The sequence below is a fragment of the Hipposideros armiger genome, unplaced genomic scaffold (genome assembly GCF_001890085.2).
Source record: "Hipposideros armiger isolate ML-2016 unplaced genomic scaffold, ASM189008v1 scaffold_833, whole genome shotgun sequence".
In the NCBI taxonomy this organism is placed as follows: Eukaryota; Metazoa; Chordata; class Mammalia; order Chiroptera; family Hipposideridae; genus Hipposideros; species Hipposideros armiger.
In genome coordinates, this window is record NW_017732183.1 from 825842 (window position 1) to 835931 (window position 10090).

A 10090-nucleotide genomic window follows, 5' to 3' on the forward strand; every position below is an offset into this window, starting at 1 on the left:
AGATGATGATGGGAGAGGCTGCCTCACCACCTGAAGACTTTATACTCTTCAGATTCACTACTCACTTGTTCACATCAATTCGCCCATTTATTGGCATATATTTCTTGAGCATCTGCTGTGTAATACACAAAGAGATAATGCTGCTAGTCTCTTCCTTGGTAGCCAACTTATTTACTTCATTCTTTTCCTTCGATTGAGTAAAAGCCTATTTCTTTGCATTGAGTCAAGGTGTGTGTGTGTTCAACTGCAAACACACAAAACACCTCAGTCCTTTCAGTGGCTAAATAAGTAAGGGACCTATTTAGATCACCTAATAAGAAGCCCAGGGATAGGCAGGCCAGAGCTGGTGCAGTTGCTCACAGATGTCATCATGAGCCCAGACTCCCTCTTGCTCCAGCATCTAGCTTCAGTCCTCGTGGTCACAAGTGTGTTGCTCTATTACCGGGCATTGCATCCACATTCCACACAGAAAGAAGCAGGGAGAGCAGAGAGGCTTGCCTTTTTATCCTGAAAGGTTCACCCTCCTCAAAGACTTCTAGCTACATCAAATTGGCCAGAGCTTGATCCCATGGTCACCAGTAACTCCAAGAAAACCGGGGAAGTAAATTTTTTAGCTGGGCACCTTGTCACAGGGAACAAAATCAAGGTGCTGTTAGTTGGAAGATGGGAACTGGATTTGGGGTAGGTCATCAGCAGGACCACTGTGGGATTTTAAGCCTAATCTCTATGGTCTCTCAAAGCTGATGGTTCTACAGTCAGAGTGGTTGATTATTTCTGGGTCCTTGTTCACAGGCTAAGCTGACACAGAGAGGCACTTGGTTTAATTGCCAAAAAGGCACGATATGAGCAACCAACAGCTGCTGGGAAAGGGAACTAATGCCTCTCTTGCCCCAAGACCCTGCCTCCCAGAGCTTGGTAGGGTTGCAAGGGGGTGTCCAGGCTCAGCCTCGATGGGCTAGGTTGTCCTTGTGCAAACAATGCTTTAAGGTAGAGATCACTTTTCCTTTCCTTTAAAAAAAACATACACAAACGTCGAGAGAATCACATGCAGGTCCTAAGCCGGTTTTCCCCCAGACCCATTCTACTTGCTCTCCCCTGCTCTGCTCTGCATTGCATGGGGCTGACCCCCGATGGCTTCATTTTGATTGTAGGTTGGACTTGGCTGAAAGGGAGCACTGGAAGGAGACTGGAGGGTGGCAGGAAGGGTTCCCCCCCTTTCTACCTTGAGTAGTGACCCCACAGCAGCTGTGGCTCCACAGTGACTCCAGCACTCCCCAAAAAGGTCTGCTGTGGTTTCTATTTTGCTAAGTAACGCTAGGCCCTGGGCTCCAGTGACCCCACCTTCTCATGTTGTCTGTCCAGCCCAGGGCTGGCAACGGCTGGCATTAATCTCTGGCTTCTCTGTTGGGTTCCTCAGTCTCCCATCCCCTGTGTAACCAATACTCTGTCTCAAGTCCCTCTGCTTTAAATACTCGAGTGTTTTTTGCCTCCCAGTTAGATCCTGACTCATAGAAACAGTATAATAAACACCCAAACACTCATCACTTAGATTTAACAATGATTACCATTCTGCCATACTTGCTTCATCTATTTTTATTTTTGTGGGGAAAAAAATCCCAGACATCATGATGTTGCTAAATGATTTCAGCATGTATCTCAAAAAAAATAAGGACATTTTCTTACATAACAAGCATATTTAAATTGTTCTGACCTCCCTTCACACATTAACACACCTAACAAAATGAGCAAAACTTCCCTATGATCATCTAATACCCACTCCATACTCAAATCCTCCAAAGATACCAATTTTATTGTGGGTTTGTTCAAATCAGGATTTAAACAAGGTCCACCCATTGCATTTGGTAGATGTGTTTTCTGAGTGTCTTTTCATCTTGAACGGTCCTCCCACCACAAGATGTCATACACACACACACACACACACACACACACACACACACACACACGGCCATAAGGAGCCCCTGACTCCCCCTGCCTGTGTCCACCTCTCCCAGAGCCCCTTGCATAAGCCACTTCCTCAGTTTCAGCCCACAGCCCTTTTCTCACAGGGCACAGACCCTCTCCTCCCCAATCTGCCTTACAGCATCGGAGTCACGGTGCCACAGCTTGGTGCTTAACTCTTTTTCACCTTCTCTACATTTGTTTGTTTTGTTTCCCTAATAGTGTGTAAAGCCACATGGAAGCAAAAACTAAACCTCTTAATGACTTTTAACCACAAAGGGATCTTAAAGATTATCTCATCTAAGCCTTGATTTTTTTTTTATAGTTTTACAAATTGCATGAGTCATATATCACCACTCATTTTACAAATGAGAAAATTGAGGTCCAGGGAAACTAAATAATTTATCTAAGGACACGCAGCCAATTGGCAGCATGGCATGTTATCCATTTGTGGTGGATTTTCCACTGGACCGGGAGCCCCTGTCTTTCCATTTTCCTGCAGCACCTAGCACAGTATATGAAGCACAGAAAATCCTCACTAAATGGCTGTTGCCTAATAGATGGATTATGACTCTCCATATGAGTCTTAATTTCTTGAGGTGAATGATATTGTGGCTATTCAGGGAGAGTTGTTGAAAAGCAAATGATTAATGGTTTCTGGCCACCTCACACTACTATCCCTTTGAATTTTCAGGAAGTGTTTGATACACTGGGTCTCAGAAGCCTTTGGTGATGGCTAATAGTCAGCCAGCTAATCTTAAGGACTAGAGTCCCAAAAAGAAAATGTCAAAATACACTACACTTGCAAACCCATGGAGACAGAAAGCAGATTGTTGGTTGCCAGGGGCTGGGGACAGGGAGGGATGGGAGTAATGAACCAATGGGCATAGGATTTTATTTGGGGATGCTGAAAATGTTTAGAAACTAGATCAATATATTTGTTGCACAACATTGTCACTGTACTAAATACCACTGAATTCACTTTAAAATGGTTACCGTATTTCCCCATGTATAAGACACACCCTTTTTTTTTTAAATTTGGGGTCTAAAAACGGTGCATCTTATACAGTGGCGGTAGATTTCAAATGCCATAGATGGAACTGAGGACGAGGCAATATATGAAGACAGTGATTCGTCATCAGACACAGATGAGGACAAGCTAATGGTTGGGAGTTTTGACAGTGATGAGGAGTTGTGTGAATTTTATGATGAATAAAACTTGAGTTCAATAACTTTATGTAATACATTCTTTTTTCAAATTTTGGGTCCCCAAATTAAGGTGCGTCTTATACATGGGAGCGTCTTATACATGGGGAAATAAGGTGATTTTATGTGAATTTCACCCAATAAAAATAAATACACAACAATTAACAGGATTAAATGTCTCAACTGGACTCCACTAGACATAGCCACACCCCAGCCTTCCCGCCACCTCAGACTGCTAAGTAGAAGATGAGATTCGAGTTGGTGGGAGCACAGTATGGGGATTATTTTGAGTCTCCCCTCCTCAGTCAAGAGAAGCACCGTGAAAGCATTGCTGTTTATATCAGAGGAGCCTGCAAGAAGCACGTTCCTGAGTTGGAGAGAGGCTTTGGGGCAAAATGGAGAGGCTGCAATGGATATTACATCAGATTCAAGATTTAAGAATTTGAAAATGAACTAGGCTGGACAGGGTGGTTTTTGTTTTGTTTTGTTTTGTTTTTTTTTAATACCTAAAAGCAACCAAAAAGCTATGGAATTAGCCCAAAGTTTTATTAAGGATTGTGAAAAAGATATTGCTCTAAAAGATTAGGAACCAAAAAAATTTCACATTTCTGTCCCATGGAGTTCAAACTGGAAAGTAAATTGCTTAAGCTGAGCGGCTTGCATACCTAAGCAATATCCCTGAGTTTTACGGAGCAATAGTTTTCTTGGGCTGTCCTACCAGCACTTCTCCTCAAGAAAGCCAACCCCAGGCAAAGGGACTCCGGCTGTCAGAGGGAGCTGAGGCAAGGCAGAGCAAGGGGCCACAGTAATTCCTCCTGGGAGACGACAGCATTTGGAGACCTGCCATCCTGAGAACAGCAATAAAGAACCCACAAAACCCACAGAAGAAGAGGTTGCAGTCACACAACCAGTAAAGCAAAAAGATTGTTATCCTCTCCCCTACTCTTTTTCCAACTCCCCAGTCACGGGAAGAGAAAGGGACCAAAAGAGTGAGGCGAGGGTTGAAGAACAGCCTTCTCGCTCCCAGGCTCCTGGCTAAAGGCAGCTGGCGCTGGGAGAAAGGCAGGCAGTGGGCATTATATCAGATTCAAGATTTAAGAATTTGAAAATGAACTAGACTGGATAGGGTATTTTTTTAATATCTAAAAGCAACCAAAAGCTATGGAATCAGCCCAAAATTTTATTAGGGATTATGGAAAAAATATTGTTATAAATCTCTAAAAGATATGGAGAATAAAAAAAAAACGTTTCATGTTTATGTCTCATAGAAATCAAACTGTGAAGTAATTTGCTTAATCTGAGTCTCTGTAAAGTGAGGATAATAATTCTTTCTTGCTGGGCAGTTGCAAATGTTCAATGGAGTAATATTCTTACAGCACCTGGCACATAGGCAGCCATAAAATGTGGAATGGGGCAGTAGCTTTCAGAAAGCATGTAACTCTTCTAGGCAGAAACGCTCAGATCTGGGGAAAGTTAATACTCCTGAACAAGGTTCATCCCCTGGGACTTGAAATATGGATACTTTTTTGCCCCTGAGGGAGGCTTCCTTCACTAACTGAAAAACTGCACAGAGGAAAGACCATATGAGGACACAGCAAGAAGGCTGCCATCTGTGAGCCACGGAGAAAGGCCTCAGGAGAAACAAAACCAGGTGATACCTTGATCTTGGAGTTACAACCTCCAGAACTGTAAGAAAATAAATTTCTGTTGTTTAAGCCACCCAGTGTGTTACGGCATTTTGTTACGGCAGCCTGAGCAGACTAATACAGTCATAGACTTACGAGTTATTTGTCCAATGGAATGTAGATACAAGTGACAGAGTGTCAGCTCCTAGCCAAGGTTTTGTGGACCACAATTAATTTTAGGCTGTGATAAATAATAAAAGCATTTATTTGAGCAGGAAGATCTGCTGCCTGGGAGACACAGATTCAGGTAGCAACCTAAATTGTGCTCTGCACAAACAAAGGAGAGGCCATCTTTTATAGAGAAACTTCCTGCCTATAGTCCTCATTTTGGTTCATTTCATGCAAATGAGGTTTCCAAATCACATAGGTCTGATTGGTGCAAACTGTACAGTTCTGATTTGTCGGTATGGATGCAAACAAGGATACAATTTGTGCAGTTCTGATTGGATGAGGCAGGTCTCAGTTCATTGGTCGAAAGACGAAACCAGGAACTTCCTAATGGTGGTTGACTTTTGCAGTGTAAACAAGCAGGGGCATAGTAGAGGAGGTTGAGAACTCAGCCTGTAGTTTTCCCCAAAATGCAGAGTGTGGGGGAGGCCTCTGGCAGCAATCGCCGCTAGACTCTGATTATGAATTTGGGCTCAGTCAACCATGTGATGTCCATTTTGACAGATATAATTCTTCCCGAGGTTCACAGCCTCAAGAGGCATCACACATTTCTGTCCGTGCTCTGGTGCCTCTGTCATTTGCCTCAGAAGAGCATGCCCTGGACACCCATGGGCCCAAGGAGGAACAGAGGAATGTGCAGCAGATGTCAACCCAACCAGCAGCATTCGCCTGAATTCAGAGCCAGGAGTCCACAGCCTGGAGCTCAGCCTGATCCGGATGCCTTCCAGCCAACCACAGGCCCATCAGAAAGATGTAAACACTTAACTGTTCTACACCATTGAGATTTGGCAAAGACTCTGACATAAAACTCCCTCATGGATCTTCTGTGAGAATTAAATGAATACTATATGAAAAGACTAGACAAAAGTAAGGTGTTGATATTAGTTCTTATTAAAGAAATCAAGCCTCACTCAGCCAAACTGGAGAGATAACCAGTAGCATCCTTTGAACAATGGCTACGTAAGGAGTGTTCACTAATTATGATGAGAGAGAAAAATCTGTATTATGAAATGTTTTTAAAAGGATCTACTTTTTAAGTTACATTCATAAATAAATGATTGGCTAGCAATCATCAAAGTTCAATACATTCAAAATTTTGTCTATGGTGTGGTTGTAGCCTAGACCCTGGCAGGAGCTAGTTCTCCCACTGGCCTCTTGACACCCCCTGTAAATTTTACTTTAGATCTGCAAAAGATCTAAATGTTGAATGTTTTCACTGAAACTGTCCTTTTTCTACAATTTATAAAAAGGGAATGTGTTGGGATCAGTGGTGTGCCAAAGGGTGGCCATAGGGGCAATGATCCACCCTACTGCTGGCAATAAGGTGTGCATTGTCTGTACAGAATTTAAAAACAAATAATAAAACCATTTGCTGTTGGCCGAATTGTGTCTTCCCTCCCCAAATCCATATGTAGAAGCCCTAATCCCCAATGTGATGGTATTTGAAGATGGGGCCTTTGGGAGGTAATTAGGTTCTGAGGGAGTAATGAGGGTGGGGCTGCCATGATGGAATTAGTGCCCTTATAAGAAGAGGCAGCAGAGAGTTTCCTCCATCTTCCCTTCCTCTCTCCTCCTCTCCTCTCTTCCCTTCCTCTCCTCTCCTCTCCTCTTCTTTCCTCTCCTCTCCCCTGCTCTCTCTCTCTCCCTCCCTCCCTCTCTCTCTCTCTCTCTCTCTCTCTCTCTCTCTCCTTCCCTCCCTCCCTCCTTCCCATGTGACAGCAACAAGGCAGCTGTCTGCAAACCAAGAAGAGGAACTTCACCAGGAAATGAATCAGCCAGCACTTTGATCTTGGATTTCTAGCCTCTAGAACTGTGAGAAGCAAATGCCTATTGCTTAAGCCACCCAGCCTATGGTATTTTGTTATGGCAGCCAGAGCTTACTAAGACACCACTAAAAGTCAGTTAGCTTTTTATTACCAGCACACACTAGCAATTCTCAAGAATGTCCGTGATAAAATACCTTCCTGCAGCCTAAATCGTTCCCACCACTCCCCTCCTTGGTACATCGCTGGTGTTAAGACTATGATAAAAAGATATCCCTGGAATCAGCAAGAAAACAAGATTTGTTGAATATATGACTAAAATGTCAGTAGGTAAATCTCATAAGGATGTGAACAGCAAGTTAGCATTTACATAAGGTCTAAAAACACACAAAAATATTATATGTACTATAAGTTATTTAGATATACATATATAACCAAAGCATAAAGATTTCCCTAGAAATACCAGATACCACATTTAAGATAGTAATTTTCTCTGGTGGGGAAAGTGGAGAGGGAAAAAAAGTGGTTCATAGGTATACAGGTAACGTTTCATTCCATAAGCCAGGTGGTTCATTATGCTATTACTCATACATTTTTGTATGATTTAAATATTTTATTCAAAAACTGCACATTAATCATTCAAGGAGCCCACTCACCCCTCTATGCTGGGAGAGGCCCATCACCAGACTCAGTCTCCATTTTCTATAAACTGGTTTCTCTCCTGGCCAGGAGGCATAAGAAAGCCTGGTACTTTAGGGATAGCAGGTAGCTTGGGATGTCTGAGCCCAGGGCGTGGTAGGGGACAAGGCAAGAGATGTGGCTGAGCAGGTGAATAGTGGCCAGGTCGTGGAGGACGCTACACACCATATTGCAGCATTTGGGCTTTGTGTGTAGAGGGGAGTAATTGGGATAGATCAGTGGCTTGGCAACAGAGAGATGGGGTAACATTGGAAGCACACAAGAGGCAGTGAGGGTGGGGTCTGCAGGAGTGGAAGGGATGTGGAAAGAGGGGGTTTGTTAGAAGAAATAGGGCAAATACAGCCCCATGGCTGGTCTGCTATAGGGTGGTAGCCAGCTCCAGCTGGAGGTGGAGTTTTCCTGGGTAAAAATGGAAGCAGCCAGTGATTGCTATTTATAAAAATAACTACAAAGGCTTGACAACCCAGAGCGAATGTTGAAAAAGTAAATTGAGGGCTGTTGGAGAAATGCTCAGTGTTTCTCATCTTCAAAGCATTTCTGAGACATGAGCTCATGAGTCCTCTTTTCAGAGCCCTGAGAGAAATATAGGGAGGAAGGAAGATGGGGACAAAGTGTGGGTGCCTTCCGCAAAGCAGCAGAAACTGGCAGCTGGAGGTTTTGTCATGGATGCCACTTCTTCAACTGCTCCTCCACCCTGTTCTTCAGACACAGCTTGGTTGGTGGCTTGGATGTGCAGCAGCAAAGGGAGGGAGGGCAGTCACGGGACAGGCAGAGCTGGACAGGCCACACCAGCAGCCGAGCAGGGCCACTGAAAGCTGCTAAAACCTGGGTCTGGGCGATAAAGGCATGCCTAGGCGGCTGGTCAGGAGTCATGCTGGGTGGGTTCCAGGTAGCGCTCTGGTTGAGGCCCAGGAGACTTGACCATGAAGTTGGCCCAAGAGTGAAGGTGCAAGCCCGGCCAAGGGGAGGGTTGGAATCCATGCAAGGTGATAGGAGGAAAAGGAGGGTAGAGAGAAGACAGGAAATGTGTGTCTCCACTTGGAATGAGAGCTGCCTCATGAGTGCCAGGAAATGGGCCCTTTTGCTCCACTGTTGTGAATCCTACTAGCCTAATGTGTGGAGGTTATCACTCTTCCGTAGAGGAAGAAACCAAGAGCATGGGAATCTCACACAGTGGCAGTGATGGGATTTGAACCCAGATCCCTTTGCCTGAATCCCTTTGCTCTTGGCAAACTCCCAGTCATTCTTCAAGTTTCTACTCCAGGGCCTTTCCCCTGGAATCCTTCCTAGACTGGCCGAGATTGAGGAGCAGTTTGTTCCTCCATGTTCCCCAGCGGCACAGAGCTGACCCTTTGAGAGCACCCATGTCACTGAGTTGTACGCGGCTCATTGCTTGTTGACTCCCAGTGGACTGTGTGCACATGAAGGTCAGACTCTCAGCTTCCTCCTCAGCCTCCCAGCCTTGGCAACACCAGATTCCTCTGCTCCCCTGTGACTTGGGCTCGCCCCAGGTCTTCTGAAGGGTAACTTCCAACTGGGGAAGTCTTTCCCTGTATCTTAGGTCAGACTCCCAAGAGGTAGAAGCTGACCGGTCAGAAGTCACTGCCCAGGGCCTTCGCGGCTGAGGGGCAGAGCAGCCAGACTCCGTGTGGTCAGGGCAGGCACCATGACTGACGGCCCAGAAAAAAGACACGCTTTATCCACAGTCAGGCCTGTGACAGCATGGACTAAGCATCTAGGTCCCAGGTACTGGGGGGAGAGGGGTACATTTAGGAACAAAACAGATCGTGGAGCCTATATTCCTGTGGGGAGACAGACAACCCATAAACAAACCAGGAAGGTGATGGTCTGTGCTATGAAGGAAGTGAACCAGGAATGCGACAGGGCTGACTGTGGACCCTCCTGAGGTGGTCAGGGAAGGACGTTAGCACATCCCAGCAGGACTTCCACACTTAGTTCATGCTCACAGGGGCCACTCCGACTTGCTGAATATTCAAGTTGTACGCTGCTCAGCAATGGTGGAAAAAAGGTCTTTACCCCATGAAAAACTGTACCCATACCTGACAGCATTGCTTCAGTCTCACGGTGTAGCACATTTTCTCCAGCCTCACTGGTGAAAGATTATTTCATTGCCTTCAACAGAAGGCGTATTTGTATGTGTACATATGCTTCAGAGAAATTTACTGAAAAGATGTGGGTATGAGACCAGCTGGCAACACTTTCCAAGCCAGGATCCTCTTTTAGCAATCTGCCCAAGAATTTTTGTTTGCAATGCTCGAACCCCAGCTGGGAGAGAAATGCAGTGTAAGGAATACACAGGGGCACATTCTCACTCACCTCAGAGCTCCTCATCATCCCCAAAGGAATTCTGACCTTGGAAGGAAGAATAGAATGAAGACTTTACAGCAAAATGTAAGGGCCTTGGGCAACTCCTCTGGTCCAGAGCATAGATTTCACATTCAGAAATAGAAGAGGGAAATGAAGTTATTCAAGCATCTTTCTTACATCTCCTTCTCAAAGGCCTTTTCTAGGGCCTCAATTGTGTCAGCTTAATGGGTACAATTCCTACCGCTTTCTCATAATTTCTTTTTCTTTTTTTTCTAAAAAAAA

At 44.8% G+C, this 10090-nt stretch overlaps 1 long non-coding RNA gene across 5 annotated transcripts in view; it reads left to right on the forward strand.

Annotated features, from left to right (window-relative positions):
• The window catches only part of LOC109374557 (uncharacterized), a 24541-nt gene extending 18154 nt beyond the window's left edge, over positions 1 to 6387 (forward strand). For all 5 annotated transcript variants that reach the window (XR_002122409.1, XR_002122411.1, XR_002122408.1 and 2 more), the window contains one exon: positions 5523 to 6387. This is a non-coding gene — a long non-coding RNA (uncharacterized LOC109374557). The remainder of the gene's footprint in view (positions 1 to 5522) is intronic.
• Positions 6388 to 10090: the final 3703 nt, after the last annotated feature.